The 6000-nt window shown below is 44.4% G+C and overlaps 1 protein-coding gene across 1 annotated transcript in view; it reads left to right on the top strand.

The window, feature by feature from the left end:
* Positions 1–6000, top strand: part of PCBP4 (poly(rC) binding protein 4) — a 59283-nt gene continuing 53283 nt past the window's right edge. Inside the window, exon 1 of the mRNA XM_061617921.1 lies at positions 1–340. The gene's annotated coding sequence lies outside the window, so the exon portion shown is untranslated. The remainder of the gene's footprint in view (positions 341–6000) is intronic.

Genomic DNA, 6000 nt, shown 5'->3' with positions numbered 1-6000 from the left:
AGGACGAGCGATCTGTGTTACAAGGGGTGGGGTGGAATGTCCCTGTCCTTGGCAGATGGTCTTACCCAGTGTGCATTGTTCCTTTAGTGTCTCCTTTATCCGCTGTAATTGGATCCTGGAGAGAGCCGGCGAGCAAGGGAGGGGCGGAGGGAGGCTGGGCGGGATTGCTAGGGGAGGCAAATTAGTCCCGAGGCTTCGGCCTGCACCTCCCTCGCCTGTCAAGCATTTGATTTCATTGTTTCGGGCTGATGTCACTCCCAGTTGTCACAGACGCCTCTCCGGGTGACAATGTGGGACTAGGAGAAGGCACAACAAGGACCCCCCTGGACATACCTCAAAGGTAAGAAAGAGAGAAAGAGGCGCGCGCGCGTGTGTGGTGTCTGTCCCAGTCACCAACTTTGGGGGATTTGGGGGAGGGGGGAACTGAAGGACCCAACCACAGAGAGTGGGTCAGGGACAACACACACGGCTCCTCACACACACACTACTCCCAACACCAGCAGCTGAAAGCGACTTTTGCGGCAAGATGTACTCGGTGGGTGCCAGGCTCGCGAGTGGGAGAAAGGAGGGCGCGAAGCTCCGCCGGCGGGAATTTCGGGGAAGAGAGCGGGGGAGAAGTTTTGTATCTCGTCTACCTGGACTCTGGGTTTCCGGATCAGGGAAACAGTTGGAACCCTTTCCTAAGGACCGGCGAGGAAAGGATGCTGCTGCTGCGGCTGAGCATGGACCAGGCGCGCCTAAGGAAAGGGGTGGCGATGCCTTCGACTTCCCGGAGAAGATGGCTCACCCCGCGCGTCCCACCCCCGGTGCCTTGGCACCCCCGCACTCTCGCCGCTTTGTCCTTGCAGTTTCCAAGCCCAATGTCCCTAAAGAGCCAATGCCTTTTCCGGCCCTGGGAAGTTTTATTTCGTCCTGGAAACCCAAAGAATTGTAAATCCGGCAGGCATGATGTGGTGCACAGCAGCATCCAGTGCTTTCCCTGAACTTTGGCTCTTGCCTTCTGCTGCTGAGAGCGATCTTACTGAAGTCTTTCGCTGTCGAGGATAAGTTATTGAGGGGAGTAGGTAGTTGGGTGTATGTGGGAGTGGAGGATATACATAGTGCCCGAGAAAAGAAGAGGCTGTGAGCCCTCGCTGAAGACCAGAGCAGATCAGGCAAACTTTTTTCGGTATCTAAACCTGTTCTCAGCTCCGGACTCTACGAATCCTCCTCAGCGCGCTCACTGGGCAGCCCCTCCACCCCAGATCCTCCTCATGCCACTCTATTCTCAGCTCTCTTCTGATTCAGCACCTGCCCCTTTCCATTTGTTTCACTTCTAGATTCCTCTGAAAACTCAGATGTTTATAGGGTCCAAACCTTCAGTACGCTGCATTCAGCTGCATTCTTCTGATCTTACTAAACGCCCACACACACACACCATATCATGGTGGCACACAGCTAAGAGGGCACTCTCAGCCAACTTCGTTCTGGTTCTCCAGCTCTGGTTCCCCACAGTTCTGTGTCTTGTCTCAGTGGCTCTGCTTGCCTGCCACCCACTATTCCTATTGTGCCCAATTCATCTTCCCACTCAGTCTCCAAACTGGCATGGCCTGCTTCTGAGCTCAGATTGCTATTGTAGTCCTTGGGGACAGGCTGGGTGATGAATCTCTGTCCAGCTCATTCCATTTGGGACACAGCCTCCACTTCCAGCACCTGCCCCCACCCACTTTGGCAGCAGATTGCATTCATTCTTTGCAACGCACATCCTTTTGTTCCCAACTGCTGCCAAATGCCATTTCCCTCCCAGTCATTTCTGGCCACTTTATATTGATAGAGACCAGAGCATCATGTACAATATGCAAAAAAATAATGTTGAAGATTGCTCTGGCACAGTCAAGGGCAAGAAACATTGTCTCAACCATCCTTGCATTGTGATGGAGCCGCCACAGGGGATCCTAAAATTCTTCACATAACACTTTCTGTTACCTTGTAGAATAGTTTGCACAGACTACAATGGGGCAGATTTTGTTGTGCAGTAATTGCTCCACAGGCTTGTGGGGGAATTAGGTGGTTGCTGCAGAAGAACTCTAAGGTCCTAAGCATATTTACTTAGAAAACAAGTTCTGTTGAAGTCAATAGGCATACAGGGCTCACTTTGAAGCTTACTTGATTCAAAGATGTTTTAAATCAATGTATAAGTCTTCCTAACCTGGTTGTTTTTTAAGGAGCAAGAGAAGCCAACATACTGAATGAGCTTCAGAGTTGTGGCCAAGTTGGCCTGCTGTTTTTTCTTTATCCAGCTGAAGGATCTTATAAAAACAGAGCCACAGGAGGTGATTGAGGCAAAATATTATACCTCAGTAGTCAAGAGGGATAGATTTACCACAATCCTATAACTTTTTCTTCTTGTTGGAATGGACACTTATGAGGCAGCAGTTAAAAGCATATGATGGTGATTCTACCAACACTGCAATGTTGGAAAGTGCCTTTGCTACAATTTATTCCCAGACAGAATGATTTTCTCCAAAGAGACATCCTTAATTTGAAAGCAAAATTGTTCAGCAGATCTTCTGCAGCAATTGATCAACTGCTGAAATGTTATTTTTAATGAGGATTCCTGTCTCGGAATGGAGCATCTTCCTTCATCCTGCCTTCTAATTAAGGCAAAAACTTTAAAAACAGTCTGTTGCATCATGTGACCAGCAGCCTCTTCCATAAGGGCTTCTCTTAGGGAAGCCTGCAGGGCGTTCTCTACAGTAACAGCACTGTTTCAACAGAATCATCATCCTGCTATGGTGCTTTTACAGCTTTGGCTGAATTATCCAAATTCCCTTTTGTCCTCAAACATTTGCCCCTTTGTCCTTTTAAGTCCACACATCCTCCACCCATCCTCCACCCTTCCCTGTCCATTCAATTTGGGAACTACACATCAATATTCAGAGCAGCTATGAGGTCATTTCTACTCTCCTCCTTTTCACCATTCAGGGAACACACCAGGAATTGTTCTTATGCTCCAGTAAGAGATCCCTCTCATGTGAAAGCTGGGGGAGAGTTGAGGGAGGGTTAATGAGAAAGCTACCCACGCAAGCAAGTTTCCATAAGAGGCTTATTAAAACTGTGTTATTCTTTGTGCACTCCAGTTGCATTTGTAAGAAATGGAAGAAGGGGTCTTAGAGTGACTTTGTACAAAGCTAAGATACAATCAGTGATCACCTAAAAAAAATCTGTATTCATGTATTACTGGGGAGACAGCATAAGTGCCTTGGGATTTATTGTCTTTATCTCATGGTTGTGGAAATAGAACTTCATCCAAAAATCTATAGCTGCCACCACCATGTGATAAAAAGACGTGCTGCTGATAGCTATTTTCAGAGTGGTAAGCTACTGCAGTCCTAAAGAGTTCTATTTTTAATTTCTTCCAGCGGGTAACTGGATTCACGTTTGATTCCCCCTTTATGGCCACTCAAGCTGGATGCTTTTGTAAGGCTATAATCCTTTATCTTCATACCTGGAAGTAAGCTTCATTTAAATCAGTGGGACTTTTCTCTGAGTAGACATGTAGAGGATTCTGCTGTAAGCCGAATCCATTCTTTAAAAGTATCAAAGTACTGGCTGGGGTTGAGATGCTGCTAAATGTTAATCTTGGTTCTGCTACCACCCAATGGTTTCATCTCTGTCAGTTTCTCTATCTATACAGTGGAGGAGAGGGTTCTTAAAGTTATTTAAATACTTAGTGGCACCTTGAATATAGATGGACTCAATAGCAGTAGTAGGACGAGCCAAACAAAGATGACATCAATGATATCATGAAACTGGGAAGAATTTTCTCAGGGGAACAGAATGAAATAAAAAATCAAGTTGCAGAATACCAAGACCAGGATCCCATCTGCAACATACGTTTAAAGCGGTATCCTACCACTTAAACAGTCGTGGCTTCTCCCAAAGAATCCTGGGAACTGTAGTTTGTTAAGAGTGCTAAGAGTTGTTAAAGAGACCCCTATCCCCCTCACAGAGCTACAATTTCCAGAGTGGTTTAACAATCAATCTGTCTTCTCAGTGAACTCTGGGAACTGTAGCTCTGTAAAGGGGATAGGGATCTTCTAACAACTGTCAGCACTCTTAACAAGGTACAGTTCCCAGGATTCTTTGGGGGAAGCCATGACTGTTTAAAGTGGCATTATATTGTGTTAAATGTACAGTGGAGATGGGGCCCAGGTCTAGCAATGCTACAGGCCCCTTTTTATCACAGAACCATGTGAATGAACTACTTGCTTCAGATATCAGATTCTAAAGGGAGTGTCATTTCTTCCTCCAACATCCATTTATTTTATCACTAAAAGTGAGCATCAGTACACATAGAGTTGGTATTATTTTGACTTTTAGCATTAGTTATGAAAGTCAACATTTATAACACTTATGAAGACAGCTGTTTTCCTGAGACACTTCTCTTACTTGAAGGATTATGGATATTGTTGGAATCAGCAATTTAAGCCCAGGCCTTAATAGGCCTTAGCAGTAGTCACTCTACATAGAATTGACTCAAAGGGTTTTTTAAAATGATGTTTTGCTGTTTTATTGTATTTCAGGAAGGGTGATATGCTAGAGTTCATGTGCTGGAATGAGATATTATGATAGAGTAATCCTGTATAGATTACTGCAGTGTGCACTTCATGGGGCTACCCTTGAAGATGATCCAAAAGCTGCATCTGGTTCAGAGTGCTGCTGCCCGACTGCTGTTTAGGGCAGTAAGTGGGGTTCATATAACTCTGATCTTCAAAGCATGCACTGGATGCCTATGAGCTGCCACACCCAATTCAAAGGGTCAGAACTTTGACAAAGCCTTAAATGGCTTGGGACCTAAGTCTACAAACCAATAAAAGAAATGTAATAAAAAATGCAGTCATGGCGAAGCGGATTTTGGGTGTGTGTGTGTGTGTGGACGACTGCTATACTTAACAAGGGAGGAAAGCACAAAAATCTTGGCCCCTTCTCCTTCATGTAAATCATGCAATGGAGCTAAATTAAAATAAATTAAAATTAAATATAAGGACTGTCACTTCCCTTCATTGTCAGTAATCCCAGTTTCCTTACATCCATTGGTCGGAACACTGCAAAATGGAATAGATTTGGTTTGAACAGAGCAATTGGGTAGAGTGCTGTATGTTTTTCCTTTAGCTCCATAAATAAAAAAGGACTAGATATGTTTGTTTTCATTGAAATGGAATAAATAAATAAATAAAATAATAAAATAAAATAAAGGGAAGGGAAGGGAAGGGGCCTAGAATTTCTATGGGATGTGGGACAGAGGCCTGTAGGCCTCAATGTCTATGGCTGTAAAAGTTGAGATTGCTCATGTTGGGCCTCAGAAGAAGCTCTTACATGGTGCTGAAGAATTGCATAGGGAAATGCTCCCTCCAACATTTAGGAATTCCTACCCAATATTCCTTTAATGCTTCAATGTTTATTGATGCTTCCTGTGAAACATTTAATACAAATGATCCTATGTCATACCATGCTGCTGCTATATGAACAGTAATTACCCTATTATTCAGTGATACTTGGCTGGCTTCTATCCCTCCTTTGAGGACATTCTTGCCACTATAGCTGTGGGTGGTTTTAAAACACGCACACGTGTGCACGCATGCACACACACACACACACACACTCTACTGCCTGACAAATAAATTAGCCACATCTTCTCAGTAGATGCACAACACAGCCCACATTTACCGAGGATATTTCAGAAACAAACTAAAGACGGCAAAGCAACTTAAAAAGCTGGGTGTTGGCTCTTTCCAAGTAGACAGAACATTTTTAGTGAGCCTTATATACATTATATAGTCCCCTAAATGGGGGGAAATTGAATAAAGGGGGGGGAGTTTTCACAGAGAGAAGTTGTTCAGCTGCCTGTAAGAATTCCTGCCTCCACTTCTTTCCCACATCAGCTCATCGGAATGTCTGCTCCATTTTCCTGGAATAAATGTACATGTACATTGCATTTATTTTGGATGTATATGATTA

This window comes from Rhineura floridana, chromosome 3, assembly GCF_030035675.1.
Source record: "Rhineura floridana isolate rRhiFlo1 chromosome 3, rRhiFlo1.hap2, whole genome shotgun sequence".
NCBI classification, from domain to species: Eukaryota; Metazoa; Chordata; class Lepidosauria; order Squamata; family Rhineuridae; genus Rhineura; species Rhineura floridana.
Note: the sequence above shows the minus strand (reverse complement) of the source record. Positions and strands in the feature narration are given on the sequence as shown.